Source organism: Mus musculus, chromosome 3, assembly GCF_000001635.26.
Source record: "Mus musculus strain C57BL/6J chromosome 3, GRCm38.p6 C57BL/6J".
Taxonomy (NCBI): Eukaryota; Metazoa; Chordata; class Mammalia; order Rodentia; family Muridae; genus Mus; species Mus musculus.
In genome coordinates this window covers 37979309-37996731 of record NC_000069.6, presented here as the reverse complement: position 1 = coordinate 37996731, position 17423 = coordinate 37979309, and the positions used below count along the sequence as shown (strand labels likewise).

Sequence of the window (17423 nt, the reverse complement as noted above, 5' to 3'; positions counted from 1 at the left end):
ACAAATTCTTTTCACAGTCAACAGCACACCTACAGACTGGTCACATGCCTCAGATACATTCACTGGCCTTCCATTGTGGGGAATAAAAACATGTTTGCTAACACAGAGGGCTGGAGAGAGACATGGTCACAGCTGCTGTGTCAAGAGCGAGTTCACCTCTGGTTCAGCAGCCCCGCCAGCAGCTGGAAAGTCAGATGTGTATTTCCAACACCTGGAATTTCCCATTTGCTTTTATTGCTTGGTGCTCATTGCAGACTCTTGCATGCATCATTTTAACTCTCTGGTGCCTGTCACAGTTACTAACTTATGATTTCTCACCACCACCAGATTCCCAGACACCAAGAGTCACTTTGGCACACTGACACAGAGATGAAAATTTTGCACTTAGATTAACATTGCTACATTATGATCAAAGTTGAGTTTCAAACCACTGTGCACTGTAGTTGTTATAATCAGAGTTGGGCCCAGCAGCCCTAAAAGACCAGTCTCAGACACCTGTCTTTAATAGACCAATTGAACCATAAAGTAAAAACAAACAAACAAACAACAGAAAAAGGATTCTTCAGTGTGGCCACACTGGGAAGAGGAAACACGAGGTTCTCTGAGTCCTCCAGGGCCATCTCAGAGACACTAACAAGAGACTGAAGTTCAAATAGATAGTCAGAGGTATGCACAGCTGAGCAGTCCTGCTCAGGTTCTGGCCCCACCACCATCACTGTCAGGGTGTGACTCCCCTGTAGACCTGTCTGTCACAATGTCTTCCTAGTAACAAGGTCCTCCTCCAGTTGGCACCAGTACCCTAACCTTTTTTTCTTTTCCTTCCCTACATGAGACCCCTGGGGTAATTCCAATCCCACTGATAGCCAAAGAGAGGGGCAAGCATGGCTCTATCTGTTAAGAGTACCTTCCCTCCTGTCACCACAGTTGCAAGGATACATAAACTTATATGGTGGGCTGAGGAGGCAGCTGAGTAATAGAATACTTGTTATATAATCAGCAGGGTGGATGTTCTGACTCTTCACTCCACACAAACACTTGAGGACTCTGCCTCAATGAGGAGGAAAAGCAATGAACAAAGACACCTGACTTCAACCTCTGATCTCTATGTGCATGCGTAAGGCACACCACACACATGCAAAAGGATAGTGTAGGTTTCTGGACATTGTATCAGAAATGAAACTTGGATTCCACAAACCACTGTCCGGGCTGTTACCCACTTGCACTCTCTTCCTTAGACTCCTCACCAGGAAATTCGTAAAGCCCACAGTCTTGGCTCTGAAACCTCTCCCCATGTTTTCATGTTGTGTGATGCTCTAATTCTGAGATTTGAAATGGCTACAGTGTGTTAACATCAGATGGCTGCCAGTCAGAAGTCTCACCCCATTCACTATGTGTTTTTCTGTTTCCTCATTTTAATAGTCACAGAGCATAGTTACATATGAAATTTAAAAATGGCTCCGGGATGTTAAAATGTCTTTTATAAAAATAAAGCCCTCACTTCCCTCAAGGTGTTGCAGATGTGGCTGCTGTGTCACATGTACAGTAGTAGGTGGCAGAGAGGAGAGAGGCTATGTCTACACTCAGTGTTCTGACCTATGAACATCTAAATGATTAGTAGCCTAATAATCCCTGAAAACATATGAGCCTCAGATGACCATCAGTCTGGTGCCAGGCAGGCCTGGATGCGCTCCCAGCATGGAGAGCAAGCTGGAGACTAGAAGAACCCTGACCAGGCCTGCAGTCCCTGGGCAAGAGTGAGCCCAAGACAGACAACCATCGAGTGAGGTGACTTGGGTAAACCTGGGCTAGGAAGGATCCAGACAACCACTGGACCAGCACCACGGGACCTGGACAGGAAGCTGGCTTGAGATGCCCACCAGTCTGGCACCTCACAGGCCTTTGGGGGGCAGACCATGCCTGAGATGACTCCTGCCCAGTGCCATAGTGTACACGTGGGATGTAGTAGTCCTGAGACCACTCCTGAGGCAACTCCAGACACTCAGAGACCCTGGGGATCATTAAAAGGAACAAGTAAGTGCTGGAGAAATGGAAGAGAGAGAAACAGAAGGATGTGGGCACAATAAAGAGAGGCAGAACTGGAGACTCAAGGGTAGTGAGGAACAAGCCTGACGTGAGTAGCCAGTGATGCTGCCTGGGGCCACATCTGGGGCCACGACCCTGCAGCAGTAGGGGTCTGTTACCACCAAAGCCCAGGCAGACATGCCTGGTCATCTGAGGGCTGTGAGGAACTCACAGGGCTTCCTGGGAGAACTGGCCCTGGAGGCATGCTATCAAGGAGAGCCAACTGCCCCTAGCCAGCTACAATACTCTGGAGAGTTGGGGAGGAAGGGAGTGGCCCTCCCACTACCTCCCTGTACAGTGGCTGGCTAAGGAAGAGATACCCTCCTCTCACCTCATCCCTTATCTGTGGGAGGCAAGAGATCTAACCCTGAGGTCATGAGGGCAGGAGAACTGGCCCTGGCCTTCCCCATCTGCAGCACAGGGGAGAGAGACCTTGCACCTTTCCTAAGCAGCAGCAGCCCAGTAGAGCTGACCTTACTGGCTTTGGTGAGACAGCCCTGAGGGAATGAGCACAGGAGAGCTGGTCCTGCCTCTTGTCTGCTGGGAACAGACCTAGTGGAGGGAAAGACACTCTCCTCCACTCCTCCTGCCTCATCTTCTATGGCAGAGGGAGAGCTGGCCCTGGGATCATGAGCGTGGGAGATTGGCCCAGTCCCTCACCAGAACAACACTTGGGAGAGTGTTCCACACCTTGCCTGGGCAGCAGGATAAAGCTGTCCCTGGTTGCAGAGGTTGCTGGTGAACCAGCCCTCAGAGTGGGAGAGAGGGAAAGCTAGCAGGCTGACCAGCTCAGATACCTCTCAGCCCCAGATCCAGGCCTTTGAATTGGCCCATCCCAACATCTACCCCATCTATGAATTACTGGAGTTCATAAAGGAGCTGGTCCTAAAGATCCAAAACTATAGGATCTCTAACACAGAACAATAGCAGGATACCTGGGAGGAGTCCCAATGAGGTTCCAGTATTGATAGAGCAGCAGAAGCCTGAGTCGTTGAGGTGAACATTTGCAAGCAAAGAAGTGTGGACAAGGGTGTCCTATGGGACCCACTGACACACTACAGCTTCCACGGTGAGATTTGTTTTTCTGTTAGAGAGGATGCTGCAAGAGCAGAGAACAGATACAATGGACAGGGGAGATGAGTGGGACTGGGGTGCATGATATGAAATTTACAAAGAACCAATAAAAAAGTTTAGAAAAAAAAGCACAGATGAGTGACTCAGTTAAACGTATAACATTCAAACAATGGAATGAAGCAGGACCCAAAGCTGAGCTAACTTGCCCACTCAAGGCAAACTTCTCTAAACTTGTGTCAGCTCAGAGTCTCACGTTGAGAAGAACACTGAGTCCCACAAACTATGCACACAATGGGGCCCACTTTGTCACATCTGGAAAAATCCCAAAGTCAAAATACACACTTCAGCAGGATCATTTCAAAAGTTCATAACCCAGAGGCACTGGCCCCCAAGCTGCGTGTCTCAGGAAGCAGCTGGACCCCCAGGAGCCCCAACAAAGCTTCTGTCCTCCACCAGATCTTTCAAGAGGGGAGAAAAGCAAACTGGCTACACAGCAGTAGGTATGTTTAAATATAGTTCATATTTTACTCAAACAAAAACAACATCTGGGATGCTGAGTTCATCCTGTGGGGAATCCAGAGATGTTAAATTTTTCGATCCACAAAGTAACAGGCTTATTCTTGCAATAATGAGAAACTTTTAGAGTTGGACCCTATTTAGCGAGGACCACATCTGGCCTAGGACAAGAGGAGAAACAAGTGTTCACTTTCAGCCAGCTGCTAGGCTCTTGAGTTTTCTGTTTGCAGATGATCGAGGAGTAGAGTCTACAGTCACATGTTCTACCTCAGCCCTGGGAAGGGACTAGGAGACCGTCTAGAACCTTTTACAAATTATCTTTAAGAAAAATAGATTGAAATTTTTTAATTTAATAACTTCAATGCCACATGCTTTAGAGTAGCTGTTAGGACTAGAAAAGAACACATTCCAATTTAAAGATGAAGAAATGAAAAGGGGAGAATTAATAGGAACACAAGAGGAAAGCCATAAAACTAAGGGCCATAAAAGACAGCATCCATGCAAGTAACAGGAGAAACATAGTAGAATTTAACCCAAAGTGTATCAATATTACCTTGGATACAAGTAACTTACTGTGTGGTATTCAAAGAGAAAAACTAAATTACAAAAGCCAATACCTTATTAATGATGTAAATACAAAGAAAGGTACACAAAATTAACATATTTTTACTGTTCTAGGGCTAGGGACATTCATTAACAAGACACAGTAAGTGCAAGGAAGTGCTGTGGTCCAGGGTGGTCCAGACATCTTGATTTTATTAATTTATTCCTGCTTCTTGCAGCTGTGATGGAGAGAGATGGTTTCCTGGATGACAGATAATTTTCCTGCCAGCAAAGGGAAAATACAGTCTTCATTGTCTAGGAGATCTTTTGCTGTGGGATAGATGCTTTTCTGGCCTGAGGGCCTGAGATTAACAGTAATGATATTGAATGAAGTAGGCAAGGCAGCTCAGAGCTGGGCTGGACCCTCAGCTAGCCTGACCAAGTGTGCAATGCTCTCTTTAAGCAGGCTCAGCCTTGGTTTTCATTCATTTATGAATTAAGAATCCCACTAAGTGATATAAAGAGATTAAAAGGAAGTGAAGGATTTTCTACCCTGAGTGGTTTTTATAGTTTAGTCTGAGAGGAACAAGGACATTTGTGTATTCTAAAATTGGCATCCAGTGAACAGTTAGGGACACAAGAGAGAGGAGCTCAGATGGAATGGGGGTGCTTTGTGGAACTCCTAGGAGTATTAAACATACCCAAAACCCATAGACTAAAGGTGGGGGTCACCAATCAATGACATTAGTGGGAGGAAGCAGAACCTTTAGGACGAGGGGTCTTGTGCCAGGGACCTCACTTGGGCATGCTTTTGAAAGCTGTGCTGGGACCCCAGTCCTGTCCTCTCTCTTCGTTGTCATGACCACAGGGTGAATGGCCTTCTTTTTCAGGCTCTTCTGCCATTGTGGATGGTCTGGCCAAAGGCCTTGAAGCCATGTAGCCACTGACTGACAACTCTGTAAACCATGAACCTTGTCTCTCATAGAAGTCATTAATAATACATCTTCCCAGGGACACAAAGCAGCTAATCAATCCAGAGGCAGAAGAAAGGAAAACAGGCCATGCTGTGGTGAGGCTAAATGGACAGAGATTGGTAGGCAGCAGAATCTAACAGACGGAGGCACTGGGCTCAGCCTCACTCTCAAGATGAGCGCTTGCTTTGCTTAGATGGTGCACAGGCAGGTATGAATGTCCAGCAGTTGTCCTGGGTTTCCTTCTGTTCCCGTGATAAAGCACTCTGACAAAAACCAATATGGGGAAGAAAGGGCTGATGTGAGCCGATGGTTTCAGGGTACAGTCTACCATGTGCAGAAGTCAGAACTTAAGCAGCTGGTCAGTCACATCACAACAGCATCAAGAGCAGAGAGAGATGATGCTCATCTCACTTTCTCCAGGACTCCAACCTAGGGATCCACCCCCAGTGTGTTAGGACTCCCCATAGCAATTAATGTAAGACACAACCACAGGCCAATCTGATCTAGACTGACCTAGCTATAAAATTATCACACATTCCCTAGAAACTGGCTTCATCTGGCCCAACTCCGATCAACATCTCCAAATGCCCTGGTTTGGTTCGCTCTTGATTGAGTATTTCCCAGTACTTAAGGGCTCCAAAGTCTGACCTGCTAGTGTACTACAATTACCCATGAGGTCCAGATTGGCACATACTTTATTTCTCATAAAATAGAGGATGGAAATTTATGGTAGCATTGAGTCTGCTCTTGTGAGCTTCTTACGGGGCTGCAAAGAAGGGAACATAAAGATGGTTAACATGCTAGTTGGGAGCCAGCCCACTGTAATTCAGACTATGGCTGCCATGCTTCCAGAAGGTCTCCTTCCCATATCTCTAAGCCTTGACTTACAAACATGGAGGCAAGCCCAGGACCTCACAGGATGCTGGTGAGGATTCACTGAGCTGACACCTCTTAGGTGCTTTGCTCACAGCCCTGTGGAGGTGGCCACATGAGTGAGCTAAGAAAATAATCGCAAGCCTCACAGAGACCATAAACCTCTTTCCAGAGGCATTTTTGATGTTCAGGATTAGTGGAAGTTATTAGCATGAATCTGCAGCCCACAACAACTAGCCATGCAGGTAGACTGGACCATCCTTGCTTCACAACTCTGCCTCACCCTGAGGGAGACGTGTATCGAGAGGCAGTGTTCGTGTCAGTTAAACCTGGAGACAGTAGAAGATCTGAGTATTTTCCCACCACTGCCCCTAAATATCTATAAGAAAAGGACCTCAGAGCAGAAGACAAACCTCAGCCAGCCTGGAGGTCTGTGGCAGCTGCTGGATCCATTTTCATGGCTGCCTTCAGTTTAGCGGTCAAGCATCAGGAGGAGCAGTGTCTTCAGAGTTCCATGTCCCACTGAGGTGGGCCAGCGACTGCCCTCTGCTGTCAAATGTCTGCACTCTGTCCCTGGTGGGTAGTTGTTGAAAGGTTAGTAATTTCTCAGCAGGCATAATGTTTCTCTTTTTAAAAAGTTAATTCTTATTTGGAGCTGTGACGAAAGGATGGACCATCCAGTGATTGCCATATGCAGGGATCCATCCCATAATCAGCTTCCAAACGCTGACACCATTGCATACACTAGCAAGATTTTGCTGAAAGGACCCAGATATAGCTGTCTCTTGTGAGACTATGCCGGGGCCTAGCAAACACAGAAGTGGATGATCACAGTCAGCTATTGGATGGGTCACACGGCCCCCAATGGAGGAGCTAGAGAAATTACCCAAGGAGCTAAAGGGATCTGCAACCCTATAGGTGGAACAACAATATGAACTAACCAGTACCCCGGAGCTCTTGACTCTAGCTGCATATGTATCAAAAGATGGCCTAGTCGGCCATCACTGCAAAGAGAGGCCCATTGGACTTGCAAACTTTATATGCCCCAGTACAGGGGAACCCCAGGGCCAAAAAGGGGGAGTGGGTGGGTAGGGGATTGGGGGGATGGGTATGGGGGACTTTTGGGATAGCATTGAAAATGTAAATGAGGAAAATACCTAATTAAAAAAAAAGAAAAAGGAAAAAAAAGTTAATTCTTTAATTTTTTAAAGATTTGATTTGTGTTTGTATATTTGTGTGTCTGTCTGTCTGTCTGTGTATCTGTGTGTGTGTCTGTGTGTGTCTCTATGTGTACGTGTGTACAACCGTATCATGTCTCCTGAATCTGGAATTGCAGGAAGTTATGGACCAAGTGTGAGTCCCGGAAGAGAATCAAGCACGGTCAACACTGCTCCTGCTCCTCAGTCAGTTCTGTGTGTCTTCACATGTGTGTGAGCACACGTGGATAGCAGATACTCAGTCAGTTCTGTGTGTCTTCACATGTGTGTGAGCACACGTGGATACCAGAGGCTGCTGTGGGGTGTCTCGCCCAGTTGCTTCCCAATCATGTTTTAGGAGAGAAAGTCTGTCATTGAGCCTGGAACTCACCATTTTTGGAAGACTGCCTGACTGTCGAGCCCTAGAGACCCACCTAGCTCTGGGATTTAAAGCAGACATCACAATACGTAGCTTTTATATTTAACATGAGTTCTGAATTTTGAACTCTGTTCCTCACTCGTGTCTACAGGATAACACTCATCTTCTCAGACCCATCTTCCCAGACCCCAGCAGGAAATATTCTCTCATTTTATTCGTAAAGGCTTCTATAGGCCCGTCATGAGCAGGCACTAGACTGCTATTTTATTCAAACGCAAAGAACCAGGGTGTGCAGCTTCAGAAACTAACATGGCATTGATAATGGAGGGTTAGAAACTTCACACGTACCACACACTAAGGAACAAGACACAGAGAAGTCTCTGCAGTGTAATGAGCAACCTCAGAGGCCAGTCACAGGTTAGCAATTTGTGTGCTTCCATTGTCTTTTAGAAAAACCCAGTTTCAATACTTGCCAAAATCTTACAGATGCTCACAAAAATCCATTGGTTTTTAGACCAATGAGGTTCTGATACTCCTGATATTTTGGTTAAATATCAGATGCCCAGGATTATTTTCTAATGCCCCCCCCCTCCAAGGTCCATTATGTTGATGACTACTGCCATCAGAGTGCATGAGGCATGCCATCTGTAGCCAGAGGAATTGAAAGTTGTGAGCTATAGAACTTCTTATCAGGGAGGGGAGTTGCTGGGTCTTCCTTGCCTATGCAACCGCCCTACCCACCCCCGGACCTCCTTGCTGAAACTCTGCTGGAGTTCAGAAGGTGCCGGTGGACACCTCTCCGTAGCAATCACCATGGTGAGAAGGGCGGATCTGATTTTCCTTTTGTGTAAAGGAAAGGCCGCTGAGAGAACATTGTATGTCAGTGTCGTTATAAAATGACTAATACCCTCACACAGCCTGTTTTCCGTAGTAGATCCTGTCACCAAAAACGTTTAGGGAAAGGCTGAGACACTAGGGCTTTGGTTTTACCGTCCCACTGACTCTGCTTTACGGCCCATTTGCTGTCCTGGGTCCTGTAAGGAGTGCCAGGTCTTCACCATTTGTTCTCAGCTTCGCTCGGTTGTACATTTCATCAGTGATAGCTCCTCCCACTATATGGAATGGCCTTCTCCCGTAGAAGGAATAACTTCTCACGGATCTTCCCCTCACTGGCCCTAAGAGACCAGTTTCACTGTGATGCGCCAGACTCACTACCAGCCTGTCTCAGCTCTCTATAAATGAGGGCAATACAGGACTCAGTTGCCGAGTCAGAGCGACTGCGAGCGGCTGCCCTGCTCTTGAGGAATCCCACCTTGAGCCCGCTGTCTCCTCCTTTTCCTCTTATTACTTTTAACTGGATCACATTGTTTGCTTATATATGGTAGTCGAATGAGTAACTGGCCGTTTATTAGGATAGCAGAATAAAGTCACTGAGGGTAGAGGTGGGGGGTTGAGTTGGAGCCTTGAGTACTCTGGCCACTCTGCACCTAAAGCTGACAGGATTTGGAGCTCTCACTTAAGGCACCCCAGTATATGACTGCACCCCAAAATTCTAGGTAAAACAAAAAAGACAGGCATTCCCGAAACAAATCAGACCCCTTCAAAATGATAGGATGAAATTCCAGTTTGAGCTGTGGAGAAAACAGAGACTGCTTTCCCGTAGGCTTGTGGTGACCTTATAGGAAGTCATTTATGTCACAGGAGGAAGGAGACATAGCCCAGCATGCTCCATTTATACGACCTAATAAATGTCAGTTTGCGCTTAAGCCCCTTCTGTGATGTTCAGTGGCAGCTGATAAACTTCGGTGTTTCCCAGATCTCCACTGAAATATCTGCTCAGTCTTTGTTGTCCTAATGACACTGTTGAGAATAAAAGCCGCACGAGGGGTCAAGGCTACACACCCCACAAGTGCGTGGCCCACAGCAGGAGACCTTCCACCACCACACAGCTTGTCAGCATGGATTTCAGAGGACATGGTTTCTTAAATAGTGACAAAAACAGGCTTGGAGCTTATCTGCTTGTACCCCTTGGGTGTCAGAAGAACTCTTTCTTTTCGTCATTCAACGCTGCACACATCGGAGTCAAATGAACCTAAATAGCAGACAGTGTTAGGAATCCCACTTTTAATGCTGCTCTGTGATAATTGTTGCTTAAACAAAATCAACAAGAGTGGAAAGCAGCCTGATGCGTTTGGTTTTCAGGTTTCACTCAGCAAATCACTATTAGTGATCTAAATTACCGCTAGACTCTCTCTGGCAATTTTTAAATATGTTAAAATGGAAATTAAGATCATTCAGAATTGACTTTCCTCCTTAAATGATACACTGAAGTACACATGAGGACTTGAGAGCCGGGGTGAGTGGCAGGATTCGAAGCCCTTTGGGCAAGGCTGGATTTGAAGTGACCTGTTTGGGAGGGTTGCACAGCAGACTGTGGAGAGAGATAAAGATGAGATCTCTTTCCATGCAGCCCATGAATGGAGCCTCCAAACTCTGCGGGTTCCCTGCTCCTCCTCAGGGTGGTCCCCATTGCAAAACTGTTTAAGCCCAGGGGGCTTCAGCTCTTTACTAAAGGGCTTGCATACAGAGTCCCCAGCTGGGTTAGTTAAGGAGTAAGTCTCAGCTTTAATTATAAAGAAACCACAAGCGAGGCCTTCGCTGCTCAGCTTCCTACAGAGAACGCCATGGCCCCCAGGACAGGCAGCAGAGGGCTCCAGCTCCTAATATCTTCCATATTAAGTTAGCTTAAAGCTTTTTGGATGCTTTTTTTAAACTCCACTGACCCCAGTCTACACATGCAAGGAGCCAGGGTGTGTCTTTCAATCTCCTTTCCCATGGCCATGATGCTATCTCATTGGTATCCATGAAAGCTGTACTATTCGTCATTAATAGTGAGGGGGGACATTGATAAGGCCCAGATCTGAGTTCATTTAAAGTATGCATCTATATTCTACCTCTCCTAACAATGAGAACATGCTTTTACAGGTGTGAAGCAGGCATGAGGTCAAAGAAGAAAAATATTAGGTTTTTTTAATTTAAACACATAGGAGACTAATTATAACTTTTATTCTAAATTTCTATTTGTCTCATTATATGTGAAAGAGTGTTGTAGCTCTGAGACTCTTTATGCTCCCCTATGCATGCAGTGCCACAGAGGCCAGAAGAGAGTGTCAGATCTTCTGGAATTGGACTTTCAAGCAGTTATTGTTGGCTCTAAGGCTGAGGTGCCTATTATCACATCAAAGCAGGAGCTACAAGCTACCAGGCTCTCTCAGTTACAAGTATCTGATACAGAGTCCTGGCTCCTCTCAGCACATGTCATCCTAAACTTCTCCATCCCTGAGACTCACATCCTTTCCCCGGCTTCTCTTTCCTCTATCACTCAGCCATTTTGGCTCCCTTGGTTCTTCTCTGCCTGTTGGCTCCTCTTGATTCCCATTCTTGGTTCGTCTCTCTCTTCTAGCCCCATCATTTGCCCCTCTCTCTGGTTCTCCCTCGACCTCCCCTACGGCCCTGTCTATTCTCCTAGCCAAGTTCTATTGGAACTCTTTCCACATGCCCCTGACTCGACTCTCCCTTATTTCTGCAATAAAAACCGTCTCCTCGGCTATACCAAGGATCAGTCATGCCCCCGTTTTCACTCACTTGTGAGTCAAATTGTGGGTGCTTGGAACAAAACCTAGGCCTGCAAAAGCAGCAAGGGCTCTTAACCTCTGACCTGTTTTCCCAACCCTCTAGTTATAAATTTAATACTGAATTTATTTTCCTAATTCTGATGAAATATCTCCCAATGTTTTACTAAAGTAGTATGTATGCTAGGAAATTAATACTTCAAACCAGTCACTAAAACCCAGGGCTAGGAATTGCATAACCTCCAGATTACAATTCTAGTAAGATTGCTATAATTAAGTTGAAATGTTAAATAATATGGCCGGTAGAGTAGGGAAAGAGAGAACTGGGCACCACAGCCTGGTTTCTCTGGCGGGGTTTAACATGCACACACACGTTTTCGTGGATTTAGAGTAGGTCCCTGGGCTTTCAGAAGTAAGTTTTTGGTCTGTGTCTCCTGGGTGGTAATAGACAGGCAGTGGTGTCTGCATCTGCCTTTATAATGCAGTGACATGCTGCTTGCTAAATGGAGTCACCCGGGTAAGACACAGCCTGACACAACAGTCTCGCCCAGTATGGAGTGTGAGCAGGGCATAGCTTGGTCTCCACGACACATACTTAGGAGTTTAAAACAAGATAGTTACCTCACATTCTACAGTACGGAAGTCTGACGAGGGGAACATGAAACTAAGGTCAGGGAGTCAGGAAGGCTCTGTGTCTCCCTGGGGACTTTGCCATATCCAACACCTAGAGGACGCCTGTCCACCGTAGCATGGGGTCTCTTCATCCTTTAAAGTTAGAGCATGTCCTGCCTCTGAACCTCCCCTGCATACTCACCTCTCTTAGTGCAGCTGAAATGCTTTCTGATTAAGGAAAGGCAAGATTGGAAGAATTTATGCGAGTAGCCCAAAGCCATCTCCAGCCGTCCACCCCTCAGCCTCAACAGTCAGTCCTTAACCTCCTCACACAAGCCACGTGTGTGTGACTTCTTTCTCCCACGGAAGGTAACACAGAGGCTTTGGAGGGGACAACGTTATACGTGAGGGAATGAGGAGGGGAATGATCTGCTATTCTGTTGCTTCCTTACATTTCATAATGTTTGGTTTATTGCATTCTCAAGATTGAAAGCATTGCATTCTCTAAACAGGCGTCTTCAATGTGTCTTCAATGCCTAACTCCAGTTCCAGGATTTATAGGTGGGTTAGCCATGTGAGAAATGAATTCTGTAGAGGTTACTCAAAGCAATTGCTTTTAAATCGAAAGAGTGGAGCGAACATAAGCATGTGTTAATTTTGAGATGGTGAAATGAAATGTACCTGCTGTAAGATGGAACCCTGCACAGTCTCTTTAAAAGACTGAAGAAAATGTTATTTGCTTGCAAGAAAAAGCAACAATCTACAAGTCAAAGGTTATAATAATTACCTTTATTATTGTTATTATGGTATTGTAATAATAATAATAATAATAATAATAATAATGTTATTATTATCATTATTATTATAAATATAGTTCAAGGGATTTGGAAATGCTCACTCACATATTCATGGCATATTACACAAAATGTTCTGTTACCTCTGCAGGGTGCACTGGAAACCAAGCGCTGGCAGATTCTGGAAGGAGGAACTAGAACCAATGCCAGACAACGAGAGTGATTATGGCACATTAGAGTTTGTTCTGTCTGGATGCATTATTGCTCATTTTAAAGGATACTAATACAATTCTTTAAGACAAAACACTCAGTTTAGTGTTTATAGCAATCTATCCACTACTAAAATGCCCATATCTCTAAATATGTAAATAGCTATGCCTAAGGATCAGACTGAATGTGCGTTGTCGATGTGAGCACAGCCATGTCACAGACCCCAGTGCCTGAGATCCACAAGAATGGCAAAGCCTTTCCTGAATCAGGCCCAGGGAACTGACAAAGCCTTCCATTGTTTTAAGCATGCTTGCCAATGATTGACCAATGTATGGCAAACCTAGTGACACAGCTTCCTCCTCCCAGATGACTGCAGCCTGAGATTGCTCCACTACAAAGACCTCCCTTGGACCAGCCAAGGCCTCCTTGCTGAGCTGCACACCATCAACATCCTTGATTCAGAGGAATAAGACAAATGTCCTGGGTTTCTAGGTTTCCTACTTTCCTGGTACCCTCTGCCTGAGCAAGCGACATCCACCCAAACCCAGTCTCTCTGCATGAGTTACATTCCCTCATCAGGCTGGTCAGGTCAACCCTACAGGAGAACTTGGCAATTACAGAAAGGATATGCTAATATATTCTACTACCGTGAAATATAAGATGAAAGATAAAAACTCCAAGAGGCAATATTAAGCCCAAACAGTTAGAATTCAAGGTCAAGATCCATAATCAAGAATAAAAGTTATTTCCCAGTGTTAAAACATGTGACTATCATGGCTGGAGAGATGGTTCAGCACTTGAGCTCAGTGACCGATCTTCCACACAACTTGGGTCCATTTCCTAGTACCACATGATGCTGCACAACTACCTGTAATTTCAGCTCCAGGGGATTCGATGCCCACTTCTTGCCTCCATGATCTCAGGCATGCGTGCAGTGTACAGACATACATTTAGGCAAGACAATTGTACATATAAAATAAAAATAATTAAAAAAAAAAGATGTAACTCTCGAAAAGGCTGTGAAATAGAAGCAATACATCGGGTAAGAGAAGTTTCTAGGCACCCGGAGGCAGCATAGCTGAATGTTCTGCAGCTCTGGGTGTAGAATGTTATTCGTGTGTCTTTATGAGTCACATGTCTTTATCCACAAGACAAAAAAGGCTTGAAAATGATCTGACTGATTTACCACATAGGCTACCATTCAGCAGAGTCAACTCATTTATCAACTTAGAAATTTTGAATACATAGATAAAGATTGTTATACACACATGCATTTTTAAGTATGCTTTTTGTTTGCTAAGCATAGAGGAAGGACCGTAGATTGTATTTTCCTCCAAGTACTGCATCACATACTGGGAAGGCTTTGTTTTGTGCTCTCTGCAGATGGTGGCATACAGAGACAGTGGTGGCATACAGAGACAGTGAACACCACTGAGGTCTCTGGTTTGCTCATGACCTCTTACTTGATCTTGCATTTTGTAAGAAAATATTCTTGGCCTTTTGACTAAAATCAAATGTAATTCTAGAAGACAGTAGTTATATGTGTGTGTGTGTGTGTGTGTGTGTGTGTGTGTGTGTGATTATTTCTAATATAAATGTAACAAGTGAATTAATCCTTCACTCTCACTCTCCTTCCCCTGGCTGGGAGAAGTTTCTTCCCTATTCTCTCTTCTTTGCAGCCAACAGATAATCAGCATTTACTGACAAGGCAGAGAAAAAAGTGGTAAATTTACACAAATTTGAGACAGGAGATTATAACCATAGCATTACAATGCCATGTTCAGCTTGAAACAAACTATGAGAGCACAGGAAACAGCATTTGAATAACACATGGACAACCTTTACACAGTGCACAAAAACATTCCGCCTACACATACATCCCTCAGAGCGGAAAGAGCAGAGCGGAAAGAGCAAAGCAGCACAGGTCATGTAAGTTCAAGTCACCCATGAACAAACGTATTGTCATTTTAAGCATGAGTTCCCTAAGGGTAAAATCAAGGTCGCCCATGAACAACCAGGCTGTAACATTAAGCTTTCACTAATGTCACGACCTTCACTGAGGACATGACATTGGAACATGACATGGCACAGACTGAGGACATGGATAAACTTCATCTCAGGTAAGAGATGTAAGGGGGCAGGGGGCTTTCACATCACAATGGAGAAAACAAACATCAAATCAAACCTAGAATATGAAGATGATCCAGAGGCTGAGTGACAGGGCCTGACTGGTCACAAGCACAGTGCCAGAGTGCAGGCGAATGTGAATGTAAATCTGGTGTGAGGGGCATGCCTTTAAGCCCAGCATGCATAGGACAGAGGTAGAGATGCAGGATTCTGAGGAGTTGGAGGCCAACCCAGTGTAAGATTTTCTCAAAAATAAATAAATAATGTAAATTAACATTCAATTGTAAAATTTTTAACTCAATAATAAGCAGAAAAATAGCACCACAGAATAAGAAAATTAAAGAAATTGGCAAACACACACTACATACACACAGAGAAACATATACACACAGAGACACACACAGGCACACATACACAAACATACACACAGACACATAGAGTCAAACACATACATAGAGTCACACAGACACATTCAAAAACAGACACAAACACATAGACACGAAGGTACACAAATACACCGACATACACCGTATGTACACATGCACACATATTATAGACTTGTACTCTGCTTAAAAAGTGAAATTTACAAAACAGTGGATGGCACTGGAAAGCATTATATTAACTAAGGTAACCCAGGTTAAGAAAAGCATGTTCTACACTACCTATCATAAGCAGACCCTAGCCATTAACTGTGAGGTATGTGTGTGTACTTAGGTGGGAGACAATATGGGGGAAGACCAGAAAACTAAAGAGGATTCCAGAAGACTGAAATAAAAGAGGTTTGGGGGGGGGGGCAACAGCAGAAAGAAGGGCTAATATTGTACTAGGAAGTACAGGGGGCAAAGAGGGGTTATAAAGATGAGGGGCAAGGTGGAAGGGGGGCAATAGCAACTGAAATGAAATATTGAAGAAAACCTCATAGGAAAATTTAAGAAAACCCAAAATAACAATACTAAAGACTGATACATGGAAAAGGTACCCCACTTCTGGTGCCAGACAAAATGAGTTCAACCACTTTGGAAATCAGTATGGAGGCACCTCAAAAAGCAAAAACTGAAACTCTGGGGGAAACCCCCAAACTGAAACTCTGTGGGAAACACACACACACCTCCCATACAACTTCTGGTTGCTCACCTGGAGGCCTCTAAGTCCATATGAGGCTGTGGATGCTTCCATCTGATGAGAATAGAGAACATCATAACCCCAGGATAGAATGGGAAACATTCTAATTAATCTCAATTTTCAGGACCTTTTAAAGAATTTTTGCCACCAACAATAGGTGTTTCCTATTGTGTGAATAGCAAGTCTCCATCCTTTACAGCTTTGTCTCCAGCAGTAAATTTCTGTTTCTCTGGAACATTACCCACTTCTCTTTGCTCCTGGTGGGCCTTTATATGCCTACATGGAACAGCAGAAGTTGGGCCATGCACTCTTACCCGATCCAAACAACAATTACAAAAACAGAGACCCTGCTAACAAAAAGTGTGCACAGACACCATTGAACAAGAGAAGGAAATAGACACATAGGGTCACACTCTAATCCGAAATAAAATCCCAAGCCTCCATCTTTTTTCATTAATATTTGTAAGCAGTAGCTGAGTTATCAGCACTTGAGACTGCAGGAAGCAAGGCCTCCGATAGGGGGCGATGCTGTGTCTTTCTATGCTTTATTCTTCTGTTTAGGATTCTCTGATCTGTTTCCTTTCCTTCTGTCGGCCTGCTCCTCCCTTCAGCCTGTTCTTCTCATCCCTCCTTTAACCCCCAGGTATCACTGAGATGTGTCTCCAATCGCAGAAGCAGTGACAGATGTTATAGGACTTCTCTGGAATGTGTGCTTTTGGGTTCTCTGGGAAATAATTTTGAAGGTGTGTATAATGTATTTTACATATGTTTCTAAATGTAAAACTACAATTATTCTTCTTTTTAGATGGGATTTCTCTCAGTCCTGGTTTATGGGATGGAGAGCCATTGCTACTACAAGATCTCACTGCAGAATGTCACAAGTTGACCTGTTACTGTGTAGTCCAGGCTGGTCTTGAACTTGTGGCAATCCTCCTGCCTCAGCTTCTTGAGTTCTAAAAAATTGAGATGTTGAGTCACCATGGCCAGCTTTGGTTGACGGTGTTTGATTATTTTCTCCTGTCCTGGATTTTTATAACTATATTCATGAAGAGTATGTAGTCTGTGAACTTTGTTGACCAGAGTGCCACTCAGTTTTCCCCCAACTGTCCAGAAACTACGATGCCTTCTCTACAAAACTTCCAAGTCTCAGAATGTCTCTAGAGTGTCCAGGAAGGGGGATAGACAACAGATGGAATGGATAGACAGATAGATGGCATGGGTGTGCAGACTAGAAGGGAGAGATGTGAGGGTTGGGCAAATAGGTGGGCGGTTGGTGGATACATGGGTGA

The 17423-nt window shown here is 44.8% G+C and overlaps 1 long non-coding RNA gene and 1 other non-coding gene across 2 annotated transcripts in view; one reads left to right on the top strand and one right to left on the bottom strand.

Moving 5' to 3' along the window:
• Positions 1–1496: 1496 nt before the first annotated feature.
• Positions 1497–1627, top strand: Gm22899. The gene has a single exon (XR_003954794.1). It is a non-coding gene; the product is annotated as a small nucleolar RNA SNORA17 (small nucleolar RNA).
• Positions 1628–4003: 2376 nt separating this feature from the next.
• The window catches only part of Gm20755 (predicted gene, 20755), a 93916-nt gene continuing 80496 nt past the window's right edge, over positions 4004–17423 (bottom strand). Inside the window, exons 3-4 of the long non-coding RNA NR_040559.1 lie at positions 6476–6635; positions 4004–5452 (exon numbers count right to left, since the gene is read on the bottom strand). This is a non-coding gene — a long non-coding RNA (predicted gene, 20755). The remainder of the gene's footprint in view (positions 5453–6475; positions 6636–17423) is intronic.